The sequence below is a fragment of the Magallana gigas genome, chromosome 9, assembly GCF_963853765.1.
Source record: "Magallana gigas chromosome 9, xbMagGiga1.1, whole genome shotgun sequence".
NCBI classification, from domain to species: Eukaryota; Metazoa; Mollusca; class Bivalvia; order Ostreida; family Ostreidae; genus Magallana; species Magallana gigas.
In genome coordinates this window covers 26432435-26456412 of record NC_088861.1, presented here as the reverse complement: position 1 = coordinate 26456412, position 23978 = coordinate 26432435, and the positions used below count along the sequence as shown (strand labels likewise).

Below are 23978 nucleotides of genomic sequence, written 5' to 3'. Positions count from 1 at the left end.
AAAAAGCTCTCGACATCCTCTTTAAAATGATGTCAAATTGAATATAGGTACCGGGATTACTTTTCCCGTGATTGAATAGAGAATGTCAAAATATTGTTTTTTTTCTACATAATTCCTTTAAAGCCGTAAAATACGGGGAAAGATTCATCAAATCAATTATGACGTCCTAGTGGTTGTAGCATCAAAAATGACAGTCTGGAACCATTTACTACATCTTGACCCTAAGTTGAATTTAAAAGGATATTCAAAACACACACACAAAGTCACACACACACGTATAATTATATATATATATATATATATATATATATATATATATATATATATATATATATATATATAAACAAGACTTGTGAAGTATTGAGTTGCGTAAGTGTAAATGCAATTTAGTAATAACGCCATAGACACCCGATTGTAATGAAACAAGGCTCCGTAATATGGTCTTGAGGATGTGTCAAAACATTATAGATCTTTTTGAAGGTGATATCGCGTGGATCATCTGAGTGGGACTGCAAATGGACGTTATAATTTTGTAAGCGTATCTTGGTTAATTACTAAGGACTTAAATACGTAATAGACACGGTAATAATATTGACTTCGATTCCAAATCGGCCTTCTTTCAATATTGGTTTGTTGCTGCCGTCACCAAATATCGCCATTGATTTTACAGATGGTCTCATACTGTTATTAAATATTGTTCATCGTTTCTATATGAAGCAACCACACCATATTTCATTCCTACATTTTTAGAAAATAGTAGTGATTCTAAAAATATTTAATTTAATGGGTTTTTTTTTTGTATCAAGCTCGACTCTGTGTCCCTCGCTTTCATCCGCTTAAATTGAAATGTTATTTTTAATCAGCGGGCTACATAATAGAAAGCATCCTCGCAAGACTATATGTATATTCATTAAGTAATTACTACGAATGACGCAAAGTGTTTTGTATTTAAAGCGACTTCCAACCAATTGATCTCGATGGACCATTGCTATTGATTATTTTTCTACCACGTGATTTATCATATTTATATGTTATCTGAAGCAAAGAGAATAATTTTGTTGCCTAGAGACCAGTCCTGTCAGAGATTGAGAGAGAGAAAGAGAAAGAGCTTTTTGTAAAATGAAACTTTTACTTCTGTCGTGTTTTCTAGGCTTATTTGTGTGTCTTAGCCATGCCGGACCCAGTTATCAAGGTATGTGAAAATTTCTTTCTGCAAAAAACAATGGCTAGTAGAAAAAAGTGACCGCAGGAAGATAACAGAAGTAAAATTAATAGTTATTCTCATCGAAAATCTCAAACATTTTTGTAAGTGTTATTAATGTTACGTTTTGAAAAAGCAGATATATCATTATAAACAACTAGTTAACAACTAGTTTCATTTTCGAGATTTATTCTATTGAACGTGCTAGCAATTCATACTAATACGTGCTCAGCAGTATTTCTTATATTCTTAAAACAAAAAATATACCAAAACTGGCGTAGAAATAGTTTCATTTTTTCCTTCCTATCGATTTAACTGGCATCAGCTTACTCACGCAAGATTTTTCTCTATTATTTGTTTATTTTGTAACACCTAATTAGGAGAAATTGACTTGAAGCACACGGTGAATCAATCCATCACCGAAACTCATAAAGTCAGCCATTTCCGGGAATCAAATTTGCTTCCTGTGGAGAATATGGATATTTCGCTTCTAGATTTTATTATATTTTCATCGGCCAATCCTTGGGAAAAAAACAAACCTCCGTAGATCTATTACGAAAGTTAAAAGCATAATGTACCATTGGGCAACCACATGGGACTACCTACTGTTAACAGTTTGGATTAGGGGACTTCTAAATAATGCATTCTTGATAATAGATAAGCAAACCCATAAGCTAACTCATATATAAATGTTCGAAAAGGCACGATTTTCATGGGGAAAAAAAGAAATACCCATTAATATCAGACTCGTTGGTTCTGCCTTTTCGTAGTTGCATGATTTGTGTGGAGTTTATAGGATCTAAGCTGAGACTGCTAATCACCACTGTATTGGGGGTGACATAACTCTGTCAACATAAAAGTAGCAGTTGTAATATAAATGTATATGGGTGATTACATATTTTCAAATAATAATGATAGTTTTAATTTCACTGTCTTTGCGATTTATCTTTTTTTTTTCTTGAAATTAAAACCATCCTGAATACAATCTTTAGTTTCCAAAAACGGTTCAATTTTTATACCATTTTTTTCGGCGTGAAATTAAAACCATCGCGGCTGGTTGGTATGTTTTGAGAAATCGTATTATAACACTATGGAGGCTAGCCTGTCAATATATTTACTATCGGTCTGCCTAAACTTTGACATATGATATTTTAGGCCATAAACTACTATTTGGCAAAGAAAGAGAAAAAAATCCAAAATTTCCAAAAATCTAAAATCTCAGTACTTTTACTATATATTTAAACAATGTACTTCATCGTAAGGAGGAAAACACAGCCTAAAAGTGTAAATGAGTAACTGTATTTAATTTCAAATCCGACATCTCTTTCATTCACTTCTCATCGGTTTTAATTCACGAGATCCATATTTTCTCGTACTCCTTTCATGCTTTTTACATTTATATGATATTTAGTATTAATCAAATACTCCATTATATATTTCAAGACGTTATTGTAGAAAAAGTTTGGAGTAAGTGATAATTTATAAAATGGGTATGATTTCTGGTAGTCATTTCTGGTAGTCATTTCATGTATATCTTTTCCAGTGATAAGAATATGTTTAGAGATTTCTATGCAATGCTATGAGATCTGTATGCTTTGCTATGAGAAATGTAAAAAAAAAAAAAAGACTTACTGATATGGTATAATTTTAACAAACATACCTCTTTATACAGAAGTATTCCAAAATTTTGGAAGATTTAATAGAAAAAAACCCATACTACTTATACATAATTAATACCTTTATTCTTTGAAAAAAAAAATACAAATATTATAAATGTTAAAACAAATGTTCATTTTGCGAGACGGACGCTTTTTTGCAAATATTTGTTTGTAAGTTTGAATCTTTTTCAAAAACCGTTATTAGAATGCCTAGGATTATTAAATAAAAAAAGGGAAATGTTAGAAAATAATCTGTATCATAGTAAATTTGATTTTTATGAAAAGACAAAAAAATCAACCAAGTTGAAATTATGTAGAATGCTTTACCATTATATGCTATGAAGAATGAAAGTCAAATGATATTGTCAATGAAATTTGAATGCTATGGTAAGATATTCTAATGTTGTTAAAGTAGTTTGAATTGCTATGCCAGGTGTGCGCTCTAAAAGATATGCTTTGGTCGACTGTACGAAGTTTTATTACAAATATAACATACTTTGCATGTTTGAATCACCCATTTAAGCATTTAGGTGTTTGTCATAATTTGTACTTGAAAAACGCAATTTCACAGAATCCCCCCCCCCATAATACACGTAATTTGAAAACGGACGTTTAGAGAAGAAATATCAAGCGTGCTTGAATCGATACGGGACTAACGTTTAATTAAGTGCACATCGTGCAATGATACTATTAGTTATTTTTTTTAATTAGATTTTCCAGACAATAAAACACAGAACCCTCAAATGACAGCATAATACATTGTATGAAATGCACAGAAATTATGAGAATACATTTAAATGATAAGTCATTGTGCTCTCTCGCACAAATTTATCGAAAAATCAAAACGTTTTCTTCTAATCAACCCCAAAAACATATTTCCTCTATTGTGTTATGGAAACGTCGGCAATTCACATTACTCACTCACTTCCGCTTGCAAAATGAGCGCTCGATAGCGGCATTTAGCTCGCTTCTCTATTATGCTTAAGTTTACCCAATGGTTTTTGCCGGGATTATTCGCATATAGCCGTGGGAAATATCGCCTGTGTTTGTTTTAAATCTCGGAAACCGGAGATAATGTGAATTAGTATAAATCACGTGACAAAAGAAATGCTTTTTCCTGAAATTAACTTCTGCTATATTTCTATCGATTTTATTTCTGAGAGTATAGTCATATTGTGATCATTCTTGGTTTAACCAATCGAACGTGTTTTGATATAAGTTCATTTTCCTATAAAATTATTCGTTTCTTGAGACTTAAAATATATTATAGAACGCTAGGCTTTCATTGTAAACCTCGATAGATACATGTATCTGATTTGAATCGCAATGGAGCTCAGGAGTCTTTTTTTGATCCTTGACGAATAATATCCCCCTTCGACGACTGTCATTTAAAAGCACCTGAAAATCCCCCACCAAGCATGTTCTAGTATTGTCAGACCAAATGGTCGCATATCCGCCAGTCGCAAAGTTAACAAGATCAATAACCAAATCTAATTGCAATTGCCTTTATATTACTTAACAATTGATTAAGCGTGGCTCAATTGCGTCAGTCATTTTTATTTCCGATTCTACTCCAGAGTCATCCGTTTTCCAAACGCTTTTATAATGCTGATACGCCATTCCATTATGATAACATTAGTTTGTGCAATTTATTTAAGGCGGCTCTTTTCACGACTGTATACCTTGAAATAGTTTCTCAACTCAGCAGAAAAAAATAAAATACTTGACTAAAAAATAGCATGATACAAAGAAATATATATATATATATAATGTAGGTCAAATAGGCGAAAAAAAAACTTTGGGGCAAAATAAGCTATGGGGGTCAATAATTCAAACATACCGATCGATGCAGACAATTTCACAAAAAATTGAATCGTCACTTGGTGAGTGAGTCTAGAATATGCCTTGATCTGAAAAGCTATCTATAAACGATCCTTTTACTAATTATAATTTGCAAAAATAATCACCTAGGACATTCTAAAAAAATTGTAAAATCTGTTTAAGTTTAGATACACCTCGTTATTTTTTTTTCATTATGTCCAAGTCTAATTTACTGGGTTTTTTTCTGATAATGAACTTATCATAAAAATGATTTGGCATTAGTCTTAGGGATTTTTTTGTATAAAGATGCCAATTTTTATTTTTATCTTAACAGTGTTATATATTTCCAAGCAATCTTAGAAGTTTCTTAACTGAAAGGCATACCTTTATTATAGTTTCTGTCATTTGATTGTGTTCCTAATATAAGAGCTCGTTCTCAAGACTCATTCAAGGCTCTCTATCATATTAAGGAAAACCTTGAGGCGCCAGTGTTCCTTGCTGAGAGTAAGATCAAATCAAAGTACTGAAGTACTGACGGGAGTTGATTTTATCGATTATCATTTATTCAAAATCAACGATATGTGATTTTGCATGGCAAGTAGTATCAGTAATCGAAATATTTCTAAGAATTTGTATGGATCCAGGCAAGATATAACTCTTGTCTTGTTCAACCAAACGCTCGGCTGTCTCCGTTTATCTCCGACAAGCAAGATAGGCTCTGTTTTGTCGGATATTAACGGAGACAGCCAAGCATCCGGTTGAACGAGACTACATTGAACTCTAGCGTAGGAATACATACGACTTTAAAAAATATCTAAATTGTTTGTACAATTTAAAATCTTATTATTTTCATGGTATTAATAAATAAGTTTTCTTGAAAAACAATGCTTCAGAATACATAGCATCGAATTTATCGATTATTTTCAAGAACTAAGCGTTGTCAGCGGTATTGATTTGTGCTTAGGTCTAAACACTGTTTCACTTTCGCTTTGCCCGATTAAGTGCATAGGAGAGTTGATTAAAATCAACTCCCAAAAATCATACTAGTTGAGGAGCGACACATAGTTGATGATAGTAGTTGAGGTGCGGCGAAGAGATACACACCTTTCGCCCGCGAAATGGGTAATAAAATAATCACCAGAAGAAAGAAAGCAAAAACATCAATCAATTTATCAAAATCAAATTTTTTTATTGTAAAAGGGTGTATTAACAAGCCTTTGTGAATTAGCGCAAGAAATAAAGTTAAAAGACTTTTTCAAGATGGTGTGATGTTTAATGTTGGTAGTTAAAACGTAGAATGCTTTTATTACTGTAGTTTACCGCCGTTTCTGGAGTTAGAAGTTTAATGTGGCGCGGTCCTTATCCCAATTTGTGATTAACAATGAGAATGGTTGAATTTATTTGGGCTCCGGAAATGTCGAACGATACGCATCTGATCTTTTGTTTCTGTGCCTGGAAACATTACAAGCAGTGGATCGGAAATTTAATTGTGTGTCTGACGTTTGTCACCGAGATTTTTACGCTTTTTGTATTTCCCTTATCATCAACATTTAAATTTCTTTCTTGTTGAATAAACATGATACACGGTTGTTCACTGAAAAACACATAATACATGTATGTAAACCTGTACACATTCCCTTTCACAAAATATATTCAAAATGACTACCACCCCAATCTAATTGTTTATTTTTATTACAACATTGTATGTTTACGTTTGAATTACATACTTTCCATCATTTTTAATTGATGGAAAGGAATACTGTAAAATGATACTTTTATTAACATAAATGGATTTTAAAGAAATCGCTTCCTTATTAAAAGGTTATGAAATAAAAACAAAGTAATAAATGGTACAAATCTAATGGTATTCAATTCGATTGTACAATTATAAAAATATCTATTTTCAAAGTATTTTCCGTTGAAGGAGAATAAAATACATTTAAGGGACATTTCTAAATATTTAAAATACCTTAAATATTCTGTGATTAAAGAGAATAAAGTATTTTATATTTTACACATGTAATTGTGTTTAACCTACAGTACTTGTACAAGAATTTATTCATATTCATTCAAGTATTTTCCTTCGAAGAAGACAAAATGCTGTTATTTTGCAATATTACCAATATAATTATCAAAATTTACACATCTGGTTGTAATCAATTAGCTAATTCAAATGACCAAATTTGGAGAGATGTAAACGGTCAGGTATACTCTATATTTTTCCATGTAATACTTAACATTATTATGCACCCTTCGAAGAAGGGAATGCATATTGCTTTAATGCTGTCGGTCGGTCGGTCCACCAACAGTTTTCGTTCATTTTTTTCGCAGAGGATGAACATATTGAAATGAAATTTGGTATACAGGTTTATCATGATGATATCTAGGTCAGGTTCGTGTTGGGTACGATCGAGCAATTTTCGACAGAGTTATGGCCCTTGGAGGTAGAAAATTCCAGTTATTTGCAGTTTCCGCTCGTTGCTTCGCAGAGGATGATATGGAGATGAAATCTGGTGTACAGGTTTATCATGTTAATTTCTAGGTCAAGTTCGATATCGGGTACGATCGAGCAATTTCCGTCAGAGTTATGGCCCTTGGACGTAGAAAAATTCCAGTTATTTACAGTTTCCGTTTATTTTTTTCGCAGAGGATGAACATATTGAAAGAAGTTTTAGTATACAGGTTTATCATGATAATATCTAGGTCAAGGTAAATATTGGGTACGATCGAGCAATTTTCGACAGAGTTATGGCTCTTGGACATAGAGAAATTCCAGTTATATGCAGTTTCCGCTAATTTTCGTCGCAGAGGCTGCACATATTGATATGAATCTTGGTATACAAGTTTATCTAAATAATATCTAGGTCAAGTTTGATTATGAGTATGATAGAGCAGTTTTCGACAGAGTTATACTTCTTCGACTTAGAAAAATTCCAGTTATTTGCAGTTTACGTTCATTTTCTTTGTGGATGTTTCCAAGGGAGGAGGGCAGAAGTGTTTCACAAACATCTCTTGTTCTATTTGGGTTGAATTACCATTTACTTATATGATCACATTTTTACATATATATTGAATATGTTATTGAGGTATTAAGTAAGATTCACAAGGTTTTTGGTGGTAAATCATCATACATTTCGTAGTCCGATCTTTTAATTGCACATTCCTGCGTTCTGTCTATATACGATTTTGAAATGTACAAATAAAATTTTTTTTTTAACCATTTGGTTCAGTATGTTTTTTAAACAGTGATGCTAATAAAAAAAACCTGAGAACTCTCATGATTCAGTTTGTTTTTTATCAGTGCAGTTTCTGTTTTTAGATAAGAATGGGCTTTATTGGGTCTTAATACACTTAGTAAATTAAATTTTAAAAATATAAAATCATTAATTAAAGTTGTATAAAAAGTGCATTTTTTAATGTAGACATGCATGGTTTGTTAAGTTGTATTTTTTTTTCTTTTATACATTATCTCAAATATATGCCGTATATATGACGGAAACTTAACCTTTTTTTGATTTTCAGGGGAAAAAATTGTTTGTCCGGGCCTTGATTTTGCGTCTTTTGATTTTATGCCTACTAAAGATAACAAAATTGTAAAATAAGCCATAAATGAAAATGAAAGAAGGTTTCTGTTATCCTGAGAACAGAAGCATACATAGCAAAAAAATATTCCTGTTGAGGCACCAGTTTTAAGTCCGATTGTCATTGCTTAAATCCATTCCACTATATATACGTTTTAAATGCGGGTTTTCTTGAGAAGGAGATTTATAAACATTTGCCCAACATGATTCTATGCTAAACTTTGACCCCCAGCATACAGTATGTCAGAGCGTCACGGGTTTAATAATCTAGAATCTGAACTATTTGAGGGTGATTGTATGGTAATTTCACAAATTGAAGCATTGTAGTTCTTGAGAATAAGATTTTAAACAATACACCAATGTAATTATATTGTAACTTTTAACACCTCTTGAGGTCTCAGTATTATTTTGGTGATCGATATTATAACAAATAAATTCCTCACCATTTATTCAAAATTTGGTGTAAATATTGGCATTTCTGGTGAGGCGGTTCTTGAGAAAAAAAATTAAGATATGCGCCCCTTTTTATTTGCGGAATTATCTTCTATTTAACAAGGGTTTTAGATTTTCCTTTCCATAAGTATGCTTTGTACCAAGTTTGGTTAAATTTGGCCGAGTGATTCTAGAGAAGAAGTCAAAAATGTGAAAAGTTTACATACATACGTGTGGACGACGGACAACAGGTGATCAGAAAAATTAACTTGAACTTTCGTTTGGTTCAGGTGAGCTAAAAACAACTCAAAGCGTATCCTAGTTTCATATGTACACACAGACCCCCCCCCCCCCCCTAACTCGCATCATATATTCATGGTTAAAATAAAGCCTTGATAAAAACCCATTTAAGTAAATAACACGTACTTTTCTTGTTGTCCTGATTTAATCAAAAGTCTTTTTCTACGTTTCGTGCTCTATCTCATCAGTAAATAAGTTTCTCAACTCTGTTCGGCACTCTCACATCACTTATTTAAACAAATTATAACAAAATAAAGATTTATATACATATCGCGATTATTTGTTTTTGATAGCGTTTTCGTAAAAAAAATGCCATAAAGATTAATTACCGTTTTCGAGCAGGAATACTTAAGTTTGAAAATTTCGACATTTTAACGACATTAATTTCATTAAATGAGACAGTAACCTTGTTAGGGACGGGCAGTAAATTGTAAAGATCTGTTTCGTGATCAAAATCACTACAGATTTTATCGTCAGAACCGCGCTGCAATTTGGCATAATATCGTTTGCGATTAACACAATTATCGTATCGATTGTTCAGTAATACAGTGCTCTGCTTTTGTCATCGTTTATTTATCCATCTGATTTGGAGATAACCGGATCTGATTGCGTAGAAAATGCTTTCTGATTGGCTGTACCATTCAAAATATGATCTGCCCGTGACGTGTTTTGTTCCGCATTTGTGGTCGTTTAAGGACCTTTTTTAGACTTCCTTTTTAGGAGCTCTGGATGTAGCCAGTTTGCAAAATCATGATTATTTTTTCAGAAATGACCTACACGTACTTATTTAGTACACTAAATAACGACCTTCAAGACTGAGCACTTACATTGCGCACTTTTCATCATTTTCATGCTGACCGGTTACGTTTATATGGTCATAATATTGAGTAAAACACAAAATCAGTTAACAGTGCTATAGATATAAAAATACCCCATGAAAATCCATGTATATAATAATAACAATGAACAAAAGAGATTAATAACTGTGCATTAATAACTTCTTATTTTTATGAATGTCAAGTTATTTTAAAACGAACTGAATGACCGAAATTTAAAACTTTAATAACAGCATTGGCGTGCAGTCCTACATGTATTGCGGGTCAATAGAACAATAGAACTTGAACTCCTAAAACTTACTCTTTTTATCTCACGCACATAATCCATTTTTATGGGACGTCTGGAAACGTAAAACTTGTATGAATTCATTTGCATTGAAAAAAAATCTGTAAAAAAGGTGTTCAACGTGTTGAATATTCAAAACAGCTAAAAGTTTTATCCCAATTGATGTATACATGTATTTGTAGAATTTTAATTGCACGTAAATGTCATTTTTCAAAGATACATCATTCGCATTTTCGTACATGTAGTAAATGCATTCTAATTTGAAAAGGATTACATTTGTTGTATACTGTTGTAAATTAGCTCTGATGGTTTTACAAAAAGAAAAAGAAAAAATATATTTCTGGATTAACCATTTTCTGTATCTTTAACCAGTTAGCAATGCTGTGGATTAAGATACAACAATTTCCTCAAAATATTCCTGTGAACAAAAATGCAGTATTATATGGAAAAAACTTTAACAAATTCTTGCCAAAGTAATTTACTTCTTCATACAATTTCTCGGAAAACATAAAAATCTGCCAAATAATTTTTCATAAGTAACCAAATTGCAAACCTTTTATAAAAAATCAAACTATCGGCGAAAGTCAGCAATATTTTAGTTACAAAAAAACCACAATAAATTTCAATCCATTTTAATGCGTGTATGATACTCTATCAAAGGGCTTGACGGGCTTAATAATATAGTATTTAATTTGACCTGCATTGCACCTTAATATAATCATACTGACCGTTAACAGTCATCACAGTCTTTGTGATGTAGAATGAGCATCGATTTTTTGCCAATCCTGTAACTGGAAATGACAACTAATTAAAATCCATTCGAATTCGTATCCTGCAAGTTGAATAGGACAAATGAATAAGACAGCTGTCCAAATTCATTTCAATATCAATGAAAATAGCTTACTCTTGAACTTTCATTTTCACCTTTTCAATCCGAGAGGCCACTGACAAAAATCAATTTGTTTGACCGATTTAAAAGCAAATGTTCGTTCAAACTATATTACAATTTCCAATTTTAGAATTGACCCACTCGCCTACACAGTCAATGCTAATTTGGCATTTTTGCTTTTGGCATATTGAATGACCTTATTAAAATAAGCAAATGAATGGATGATAAAAAGGGTTGAAAGAAAACAATATCTAGATAATCAATTTAAAGACATTTGTTTAAGGTAACTCTATGTATTATATAATTGATTAATCGTGAAAAAAATCATCGCAAAATAAAAATCTTATAAACTTGTATTTTTGCAGCAGTGAAAATGAAAAAATGACATTAACAAACCGTGAACCATCCTTAAGAAATTACATTTTTTGGCAGACATAGTTTGCTTTTTTATCAATTTTTTATTATTTGCTTGTTTGGTGCGGTTCTTTTAAATTCTCTTTTAAACGAGACAAAAGAGCTGATTAGTAAACGGATGGAAAAAAAACTCAACTAAAAACCCTTCAAACAGAGTTTGTAATATCGTTAATGATTTGACCATTTTGGCACACCATCATTCATTTCCCTTAATACCGTATTGAATAACTTAGTGCAATGGATTTATCATACCGAGTAATCGGTCTTCCTTTGTTATTCTTTTGTAATTTCGCCGCCGATATATCCATATAAACCTTTGGCTTCAACCACTTGGTGACAATTACTTGCAATACAAATATTCGTCACAGGGATTATTCTATAGGTTCATTAGATAATCTATCATGAATCATTGTTTACTCTTATTACACTGCTGACACGGTCAATATTCCTGTTCTGTCGTTGGCTGCGCCTTTTACATCATCATTGCAAGATCGTTTTGTTAGGAGTTCCTGGTGTGGTTCAGTGCACGTGCTCTTTATAAGAATCAAATTAAATTGTGTATATACATACGACGCCGTCAGGGTACCGAGTATCTGAATCACATGTGTTTTAAAAACAAAACAAAATATAGTTATCTACGTTATACATGTATACATTAGGTAATAAACTTTAAGATTGTTGTTTTATAGTTATAATTATTTTATTTCGTTAGCTTATACTAAAGCAATCATGTAAATTCCACACATAAACATGTGTTTGCAAATGGTTAACTAGTGTTGATGTAATTCAAGATAGAGAAATCCGTTAAGTTATTACAAAATACTTTACATCCGGTCATAACGTACTGTATGAAGTTCTCACAGTTTTAATAATAAAAATAATGTTACCGCACTCCTGAATGGAACTAAATAGGTTTTTTAGGATAATATGAATCGTATAAAAGTCTAAGTTCTTTTATGCACGAGGTTTCTATACAAAAACCAACAAATAAAAATTGTTCTTAATCTCAATGACGAAATTTTAAGCATTCATTGATCAAATTGAGTGGGTTTTTTTTAATAATTATATTGACTCTACTTAAAATTGTTTGTATTTCTTTTAGTTTGTTTGCAAAACTTAAAATTCAAAAACGAAAAATGCACTTTTAAAACCGAAAAAAAGGCATCTCCAAAAGATGCTGTATACAAATTTTAACGTTTTACAGTGTAGCAATTATAAAAATTTATGTTAAAATAAAACAAATTAAAATACATTATCGTTTTTATTTAACATCGACGAAAAACTGAAAAGATTGTATTTTATAATCTTTAGTTATGATAAACATTCTATAAAAAAAAAAATTCAATCTGATATTAATTTGCTTGCCTCCTAATTTTCAATTAGGTATACATTTAAATCCTTAAGCTTATATCGTCAGTTTTAACGATAATTATTGCTCTGCATTTGCATTGATTTAAGAATTAAAATACTTTAAGAATAAGATATGTTTTAATTTTACATCAAGTATATATGCCCATATCTAGAAATGAAAACACAGTTTTCACTTTCTGATCGCTTTTGCAGCATGGCTTGTTCAATTATATTGTTAACTAAAAGACAGTCTAAACATTGTATGATTGTTATAACACTTAATAAACTTTTTTGCTCTAAAACTTTGGAACATCTGCAATCTGTGATGAATAACTGAAACTTTTCCATCAAGTTAGTATCGATTCTGGATCCAAAGTAACGACTATCGAAAGCCGTTATAAAATAAAACGTTACCGAAGCCAGTGGAGTGTAATGACATTTTGGGAGAAAACTCCATTTGATATCGATTCCATTCTCTTTTTAACAAACTCTTCGAGACTGGCGTGTTGAATGCGATTCATATCATGTGACAAATCTGATCTTCACATTGTTTGACAATACCGCATAAATGCCTTTCTCGCTCTTCAGTGGCATTGCTTTTCATCTATCATTACTTCATCATAAAACCAAATTTCTGTAGTGTAATGGACGCTGGGTAATAAAAATGTTTATGTATTGGTGTCTCAACTGCGAAGGAAGACATATAAGCGCCTAATAATGATGTTCATATACATTTACCCATAAAGACAAAAGATGAGGCTGCGACTAGATTCACAGATGACAGCTCTGCCAATTAGTAATTAAACGCAACTACATTTACAACTCAAAGGAGCTTTATATTTAATCGGATTTCATGTTGAACATTAATACACGTTTTTGATAGACATAATTTAAAATATCTTCAAATATTGTTTTAGTAGATTATTTCTTTTCTTTCCAACATAGACTAAGTCTGTTATTCGTGAAAATGAAGTTGCTTTTTTAGGAAACCTATTTCTATCGACAATGCTAATTATACTTATTTCAAACACTTGGTTTGGAATGAAACTTATGTTCTATAAGTTAGCAAAACAATCTGCAACACATTTTTTTTTCTTTGAAAAGCAATTGTTTACTCCATGGATTGTTGAAGCAATATATAAAATTTGATTTCCCAAACCGATATGTCGCGAAAGCCAGTAGCTTTAATATTATTCGTGGACATTGATTTCCGTCGATTCGATAAAATACACATTTTAGAGGACATAAAAAAATTCGTAAACAATGGTTCTAAAGATGACTTGACATGTTCATTGGCTTTCGCGTATTGTAACTCGATAGGCAATTTGCATTTCCAAGATCGAAATTCAAACTTCATGTTATTCAACGAAAATGTTTGTTGGATTTATATTGATAAAACCTTGGTGATCAATCGTCTCTTGACAATGAGATTGTGTTCGGATTTCAAGTCTATAACAGCACCAATCCCTTCAGGTGTAATAATTCTATAGAAAAAAAAAGTTAAATGAACATAGCGCGTGAGGATAACATATTACATGTATTAGATAATCAAATTTGTGTTAAGTCATGAAATGGATTTAAAATAATTTTGTAATAATTTTAAATTATTCCCCAGTATTTTCCACTCAATTCAATATATACAAATTCGTTTATCCGCTTACTCAGTTGCACAATAGCGCCAGACGATTTAATGTTGTAAGGTTTTCAGTTCAAAGATCTTTAGATAACTAGAATGCAATTGCTGTGATGCAAGATTCATCCTGCAAGGTTTTACAAGGGACTAAAGGAATATACAAGGACAAAGTCGAACGTTGTTTGAAATGTAATCGTATCCATTTTCGACAAAGAGGATATCGCGAATACGATCTTTATAGGCAGAACCAATATCAAAAATGTTATTCAACAAGTACGATGCAGTCACCATGGCAGAGAAAAAGAATCTTTTGTATAGACCTAGTGACATTATAGTCCTAGTCCATTAGAGTGTCGTAAGACACCACGCTCATTATACTTGAACGAAAAGATAAAATTTTGACTGGGTATCAGGGCAACATATTCATAAGTATTATTCATAGAATGAAACTCTGTCATACAGTCAACTGAAAGATGACTGAAATGTAACTTAATGGCAAAGCTATGCCACTCAGTCACCTTACCAGACGATTACATGACCTTTCAGTTCGCTGAATGACAGAGCTTCTTCCCACTGTGTACCTGGAGAAAAATTCGGGTGAAGGACCAACAGTTCACTTGTACGCCGAAGATAGAAGTTCATGGAAAAATGCAGTGTCGGGTCTATATCTCTCTAATGGAGAAACATCAGAAGTTTCTATTTCACAAAAAGATTGCTAATGATTTGAGGGTGTGTCATAATTTTGTTTCAAGTTTTTTATGGAAAGTCCAAGGTCACTGTAAGAAAAAAAACTATTAATAGTTTGTGTTTGGTCCATATCTTTCTTATGAAAAAAAACGTTTGAAGTCTCTTCTAATGACATGATTGTGACATGAACCAAATGTCATTTGTAAAAGTTAAAGGTCATTTTTAATCCTGTAAAGGCCATACAATGTAAAGGAAAAAGATAGGAAGCTAGAGTGTGACACAAAGATTGTCTGTGCCATCAAAATATGTACTGACCATGAGCTCTGGTCATTTTTGCAAGATCAAGGTCATTTAAAAAAATGTGCATCCATTACATGTCAATGAGAAATACTTGAGTTAATATATTTTCTAAGCGAAGAGTATCATTTGTGAACTTGCCTAATGTACCTCTAGTTCAATATTTTATGGAATTCTGAAGTCGATGAGGTAAGAAGGCAAATTGTCAAACAAGACTAATAGTATGTGGAAGGATGTACCTTTGATTAAAAGTTTGTGCACTCTTTAAGTATCATATTTATAGTATAATAGATTGTAGGTTTAATCAATAAAATTTCTGATTCATTCAGAATAAATAATTTTTACTATAATTTGTTTATTTTAATGTTTCAACTGCAAATACTTTAAATGCTCTGAGCTATTGAAAATTTGAAAATGCCTTTAATGTTCATTCTTTAAAAGGTCTCTTTTTATAGTATTGTTATCATTTAAACATCATTGGTCGAATCTGTATTACGAAAAATGAAAGCAGATTATTGTATTATTATACTTACATTATACACCACTGGTTACGTTTTTAGTTTTCTATTTTATAACAGTATAACAAATCGTTTACTTGAGGTGTTAAAGACTTGGTATAAAAGAGAAAGCGAGGCAGTAGACGCGAAAGATATAAAATTAGAAAATAACTACAACTGAATCAATTAAAACATGAAACTATTCCGCATAACACTTTTTACTTTTATTTGTACATGTAATATAATATTGAATAATATAGAAATTATATTAAAACAAATATAATGCATACAGGAAAATATTCGCCCCCGTTTTATTTTCGCCCCTTTCACCCTTGTTGTCATCGGGCGAATTTAAGACTGGGCGAATTCCAATGTCTCAATTATTTCTATCAAAACACAACTGTGTCTGGGCGAATTCAAAACGGGGCGATATTTTTGGCAATTGTAGAAGGACGAAAATTACATGAGCGAAAAAAAACCTGTATACAGTAGCTACTGACTAACTTGAACTGCATGGCATCTCCGTAATGTAACAATAAAGCTCACGTCGAACGTAACAAAAATGCACGACAGTGATGCATTGATATCCATATTGACATAACCAGCAACACGCCAGACCGCCAACTCTTAAACCAGTTATAAATAAACATTCCGAAAGCTCTGTTTGCTTGGAATAATTGGCGTTATGTTTGAACTCATGAACTCATTACTGCCACATTCACACAACTGGTTACAGTACATTTGATATAGAGATCACCACAAAGTCCATTTTACTTAGCTCCGAACTTATCTTCTTAAGATATAAATTGATTAGGTTCAATGTATCTGGCTTGTCGGTATACCTATTTTGATAATGATTATTTTTCTCCCAAAATACAGAGTATTGCTCATTTAATTTGGTTATCCTGTCGACGGTATTGGTTATTAGATACTTGGTTGTATCTATATCAGGGAACGATCATCACCATTTGGTTTGACACAGGACTAAGCAAAGTATTGAGCTCGATATGTTTATTACATGCAAACTGTTTCAGTTGTTAATTCGATATTTGTACTTATGAAAATTCCATAGTGGTTACCCTCGGGTTTCGAATAGATTGATTCTAAAAGTAATAATCAATATGATTTTCAGCAATCATATACAAAAAAACAAAAACAAACAACAAATAGCCTAGATTTTTGTAAAGAAGGAATTAAGATAAGGATATTGTAACTTGTACATTTATATAAGTGTGCGTAGTTGTGAAAAAAATACTGTCAAAACATTGGTAGCGTTGTTGGAATCGTAATATTATTTTTTTTTTTAATTTTACATAAACGAACAACTCTTTTCCGGAAATCTGAAGTGTTTGCACTTCGATCCTAAATGAGCAAAATACCACTGTTTTCTTGTATTGAAATATTCAAATTGCATAGAAAATCAAACGTTTTAATATGAATTGCGTTGTAAATGCGATTGAGGGTTGACATCTCATATGATAGATAATTTAAAAAAAAAATAATAAAAAGTTTACTGTTGCTACAATATATTGCATACGGAACAAACACTTAAAAGCCAGAAAGATTGTAATTTTTTAGTCAGCTACAACAAAAAGAATTAAGGCTCCATATAATCAATTGCAGTTTAGATTTTGATCCATGTCCAATCGTCTAAAAATCAAACTAGTTTCCTTTTCATTTCAGTTTTATTAAAAATAAAAAATAATGTTCACAATGTAAAGCGGACAAAAATTGTAAAACAAATTAAGCCCATTTATGTATTTAGAGTTATTCCTTCCGCTTTTGCACGTTATCATCTAATAGAAACATCTTTGGGTTCGAATTAATCGGTAAAATAAAATTAGTTGTCATTCTACAAAAATGAATATCGTGAGATCGATTTTTCAAGATATTACCTCGACAAACTTCCTGTGGCTTTATAGTTCTTAAAAACCGAACAATTTTGGAAGCGATATATTCCGTGTGTGATGTTTTAGATGTTCCGTTTCAAGGAGCAAGATGACATATAACGTGAAATTTTAAACAATTTTGCAAATTGGTGGTTTATATATATAACATTGTGCCGGATAATTATGCCAGTGCCAAGGTGGCATTTTAGCACCCGCTTAAGATGCAGTGTCTGAAAAATCCATGTATACCAAATGATAGACCATTGTCTAGAGAGTATAAAACCACTTTTGTTTTTAGTGTGTTTCACCTCACAGGTAAGATATTTACCTTTAAAAATTAATATCCCATCGGAAAATGATAATTCCCATAGGAGAATTGATTCTCCTACAGGTAATATTGACAATCCTATAGGATTTTTTAATTGTCCTATAGGAATTATATTTCCTATAGGAGAATGGTATTTCCTGTAGGAATTTGATTCAGACACGTAGTTCTCCTATAGGATATTAAGTTTTCCTATCGGATTTTAACAAATCCTATTGGAATTGAAACTCCTATAGGAAGTTCTTGTATTCCAATATTTCAAATTACCTACAGGAATAATGTTTTTCCTATAGAAAAAATTATTTTCCTATAGGAATTTATTTTTGAAAGGTAAATATCTCACCAGACAGGTGAGATACTATTAAAACAAAGGTGTTTGTTAACTCTTTAAACAATGGTCTATCATATGGCATATTTGAATTTTTCGATATATGCAGCTTAAGCGGGTGCAAAAATTCCACATTGGTATTGGCATAATTATCCGTCAAAGTGTTATATATATATATATATATATATATATATATATATATATATATATATATATATATATATAAAAACAAACCGGCTCAATTTAAATGTCCACATTCTATGATATATGTTTACCCCATGTAAAAATCAGTATGTTATGCGGCAATCTTATCTCTACATTATTTGTTACAGATGGAGACGATGCGTATGTAGATGATATCATGCAAGAATTTAAAACAGCTAAAAGGTTTGTAAAAAGTTTTTAGGTCAACAAAAATAAAACGAAACCCAACAACATAGCCATCAATTCATACAAAGTGTACATGAGTATATGTATCGGTTCGATACAGGATGTCCTAGAATATCTGATACCATTTACTGTTTAAATAACCTTTAAGGTCAGACGACACGTTCCTCAATTTTAGATAACTTTTTCCAGGAATTAGTTAATGGTTTACTACTACTTTGAAAAGCTTTCTTGCAAAACATTAGGGTACCTTACCAGGCATTTCTGCAAAATACTAGAGTATGCGATATCCTATACAATCTTCTTCAAAATACACTTGAATTGCTGATATGAAAATAAAAACCTCTACAGGACAGCGAAATTCACTATATTAGAACAATATCTCCGCCGGGGCAGGGCTTTGAACTCACGACCTCTAGAACCTATACGCTTTTGGCAGTGAGCGGCCACGGTTCTCACCACTCGACCATCTAGACATAAAACCAAATCCAAGTAAATTTTGATCATTTTTAAAGTAATTATAAAATGAATATTTTTTATTGGAACTCTTTATTACGAGGAGATACAAAAAAGATTTTTGAGGAACGTGTCGTCTGACCTTAATTAGATTTTTTTAACGAATAATCAAAGGCATTTTCATAATTGTATATGATGTAAATTTTCACCCGACAACTTTCACAAACAGTCATAAGTTTTTGACAACTTGAGAATTGTTTTTAACAACACAACAAAAAGAAAGTGCGTCAGAATGACGTCAATTACATCAATGACAACGTCAATTGGATGAGTAAAATTCCTTACAACGACCACTGCATGTTTGTTTGGATGTATTACCCCTAGGTAATCCTACAATCAAACAACTATATATGAGATCTGTTTGAATAGAAAGTTTTCAAAAGAAAAATGCTTGTTCTCTTGTCTGATTCAACTTGAATAAAATTCATTTCAACCAAATAAATATGATGCAATTTTGTTAACATATAAAATGCCTTACTGTAGCATTGTTAACATTAAAATCGGAAAAATAATTTTTGACCAAAATCGTGACCATGTCTCTTTAAAAAAAACAACACAGTGTCACAGTAAATAAACTGAATGTCTAAACTAATCAAAAATGCCGACAATAGGATATCGGGAACGCAATCGCTTCGTGACAAAAACGGTCAAGTTGCTATAAAAAGCTGATACCATTCACGTGCCATGAGTATCAACTCTACATCGAGTATAACTGCAGAATTATACTTTAACCATCGATCTAACAAAATAAAGCAATAGTCTGTACACCAGGTCTTCTCTCTTTTCGGAATGATATTTCTAAAAAGAAAGTACTTGCTAGTTAAAACCATATAATAATTGCCTTCCACACAGGTTACAAATTTTACAGTTATGGTTGAGCATTCGTTGAACATTTTGTAAAACAAAAGAAAAAAAATACCAAATGACATTTAAATTGCATACAAAGTAGTATTTTACCTTTAAATCATATGGATCTTACGATATATTGTGTTTATCTGGTAGGCTAATTGAGATTTATTGTGCCTTTTTCAAAAAGACATTGTAGATTTTTAAATGATGATATTCATACATACTTTGTTTCATTTTGCAGGCAAATTGTGAATCCCTCTGCATGTATGTCATGGGGCCTTCCTTGCATTCCAGAGAGTCAATATCGGTTTGCACGGTGTTGTGCGGGATACGTGTGCGCCTGCAATATCTGGAAAACAGCCTGTAAATGTCGATCACGGCTAGGCTAAAAGATTGTGCTTGTAATTGTGTTAAAATAAACTAAATAAATTTAGAATCTTATGTTTATAATTTCAGAATAAAATATCAATGCATTATAATTTTTTTCATGCGGTTTATAATAATTATGCTTTTTTGTTAATTCCGTTTAATCATAAGACGATATATAAATGTCTTAAAATTGTATATTTCTGATAGTCTGATGATTTCTTCGTGAACAAATTTCAGGAAAGTTTGTACGGATTTGAGTACATTAAAATCATTTCAAATACTTTAGCATCTTTTATTTCATAAAATCTATTTGCATTCAAATTGATATACAAAACATGAATTCCTTGCCTTTATTGAAAAATTAACAGTTTTGTGATTGACACTGGCCGACTTGGGTATGTGAAATTAAAATCAAACCAGTTTTAATCACAATTTGTAATATGATGGGCGCAAATTAAAGCAATCCCAATATTATTGTAATATTTGATTACATATAACTTTAACGAAAATGTAATACATTACATGTACAAAATTCACAATTTTTACAATGATTTCTATACTTACGTCGACTCGATATATATATCCAAGTGAACTTGAAAAAAAAGTACCTCAGAGTCTGCGTCATCTGTTTCATATTTGAATATTTTACTGGAAATGGACATTGATGGTAACCTAACAAAACTTTCTGATAAACGTGATGACTTCATTTTTCTATAGCCAACTTTCCTTACTTATGTAGCAATATACCTTCATCACCGGCATATGGTGTTTTTGTCTTTCAGTTAATTCGATACACAAGAGCATTCTCTTCATATGAATAGTTTTAAGGCGAGGCAAGCTACTGACGAACAAGTTGACAAAACGGGACTATCAACATTCTCTTTTGAAGCCATCTTTTCGTAAGTTCTATTGTCGATACAACAACCTTGTCAGCAAATACAATCTTCTACTCGATCGCATGCTGACTGACGTTTTTCATACCAATTGTTAGACAATTATGATAATTAATCACCTGATTGTCTCAGGACTTTTCCAGGTTTTTAACCGGGTTTTCCAACGGAAAAATCAGGTTATTAAATTGATGAAAATCGTGGGTGGGTGGCCGGGCAGCTGCCAAAAGGGTACCCTCATTGTACGGATAACTCCTCCTACAGTTTTCAACATAGGAAGTTGTTGTTTTGCAGATCAATTGTACATATATCAGAGATGTGCATATTGCTTGGCGTTTGATTTCCGATAATTTATGCAAAAAATACCAGTTTTTGAACTTAGTCATTTTTTGGCAAAATATTGCTTAAAGGGTACCCTCATTGTAAGGATAACTCCTCTTACAGTTTTCAACGTAGGAAGTTGTTCTTTTGCAGATCAATTGTACACATATTAGAGGTGTGCATATTGCTAGGATTTTAATTTCCGATACTTTATGAAAAAATACCAGCTTTTGAACTGACAAAATATTGCATACAGGGTACCCTCATTGTACGGATAACTTCTCCTACAGTTTTCAAGACAAGAAGTTGTTCTATTGCAGATCACCTGTACGTATATTAGAGGTGTGCATATTGCTAGGAGTTTGATTTCTGATAATTGATGAAAAAAATACTAGCTTTTGAACTTGAACTTTGAAAATGTTGCATATAGGGTACTCCATTTCCCTGGATACGGTTGGTAATGTTTATCAATTCAGGGTTAACATGGATTATGGATACAGTTCAAATAAAAGAAAACCCGGTTTGCCGTCACATTGACAGCTTTTCACTTGTTTCCGATTACGACAAAGAGCACACGGCGGATGTGGCCGTTCAGCAGAGGATGCTCACTCCTCCTAGGCACCTGATCCTACCTCTATATTTTTTTTAGGTCTGTGTTGCTCTGCTATGAATTTGTATTTCGTTTTATGGATTTTTGAGTGTTATTCATGTATGTTTTCATGTACAATATGGAAATGGTACATGTATGTATCTTTAAACCTTATATATTCCATATCTTTACGTGTAACATTGACAATCAAGAACCAATTGATTCCAGATACAAGTGTAGCTTTTGAATACTTGAAATGTCTCCTGTGACTTTTCCAAATGATTTTTGCGATTTCTATAAGATAGTGAGCATACATCGAGGTGTTTAATTGTTACAAAAAAATACAACCACTTTGATCAAATTACATAGCAACCGGAGGATTTAACTAGGTGAAAGCGAATTATAATTTATAAACATACTGTTTAATATGATGCTAATTTTAGTGAAAGTGTTATTAAAGGAATAAGGAGTCATTTTTTGAGTATCATGAGGTGATCAAATAAGAAGGCGGTTATCAAATCGAAGAAAGCCAGAAGCGTTTTTATCATATCTGGCCGTATTTGATCATCTCAATGATTCCTGATTATTTATATATTGATTTAATTTTCAGCAGTTGTAAGTCAATTTTAATGATGGAACGTATTGGACTATAACATTACCAAATCGATTGTAGTGCTACATGTATTTCAGACAAAGACTCTGGAGGATGTCAATACTGTCGTTTCAAAATACAACATTTAAACGCAGCTCATATTGCTTAAAACGTCTATTCCACATCATATCCTTTGAGGATCAAAAAGATATTAGACCTTTAATACATAACGCCGACTACGTATACACTGGAAAGAGATATATTACCGAAAAAAAGTTATGTCACCTTCGAATGCAATTATTTTGCATATAAATTTACCGGGTTCAAGTTTCAAAGAGGCAGTTGCAAAGCGATCCAATTTGTCGGTACAACGTCACTTTATTTTAAAAGCACTGTATTATTTACAAGTAATTGGCTTTGTATATATTCCATCATGCTATCCTTGGTTTATGGTGAAATACAAGAATACATGTACACAACCCTTTGTGTCAGGAAAATCCTTTGACACTCCATGCAAGGATTTCCTGTCACCTTGGAGCATATGTTTCAGTATAATGTAGGGCTTGAAGCCACGTTTTGGACATCATCGCAATGTGATGGTGATAGAGGCATGTTGAGACATACACATGTATGTGTTATTGTTTTGCTTTGGATAAAATGACCGAACGTCATTGGTAATGAATACGCGTCACATGATTGTTATCACCTCGCCTTCTTTAAACAACTTAATGTACTTCCATACTGAAATATAGAGGAATCATAAACTGAATTTATGCCCATTGCCGACTCGCCTTCTGGGTATAGATATATATTTATCGGCCTGTCGTAAACACACATTGCTCTCAAAGCGTATATTTTGTTTCTTATATCTTGACATCACAATAAATTAAAGCCTTTTCGTTATACAAAAGCTAAACGGAATGAAAATTGACCAATTTAACAAAGAGCTAAAACGCATAATAGGTATCTATGCAACGAGGTGTAACTCTATTTATATGGCTGTATAAACTGTGAGCACTACAATGGGTCCCTACTCAAGAG

General features: G+C 32.0%; 1 long non-coding RNA gene across 1 annotated transcript; it reads left to right on the top strand.

Annotated features, from left to right (window-relative positions):
- The first annotated feature begins 1047 nt into the window (after nucleotides 1-1047).
- LOC117691524 (uncharacterized) lies at nucleotides 1048-20826 on the top strand. The gene is made up of 3 exons (XR_004603236.2): nucleotides 1048-1192; nucleotides 18757-18811; nucleotides 20418-20826. It is a non-coding gene; the product is annotated as an uncharacterized lncRNA (long non-coding RNA).
- The last annotated feature ends 3152 nt before the right edge of the window (nucleotides 20827-23978 follow it).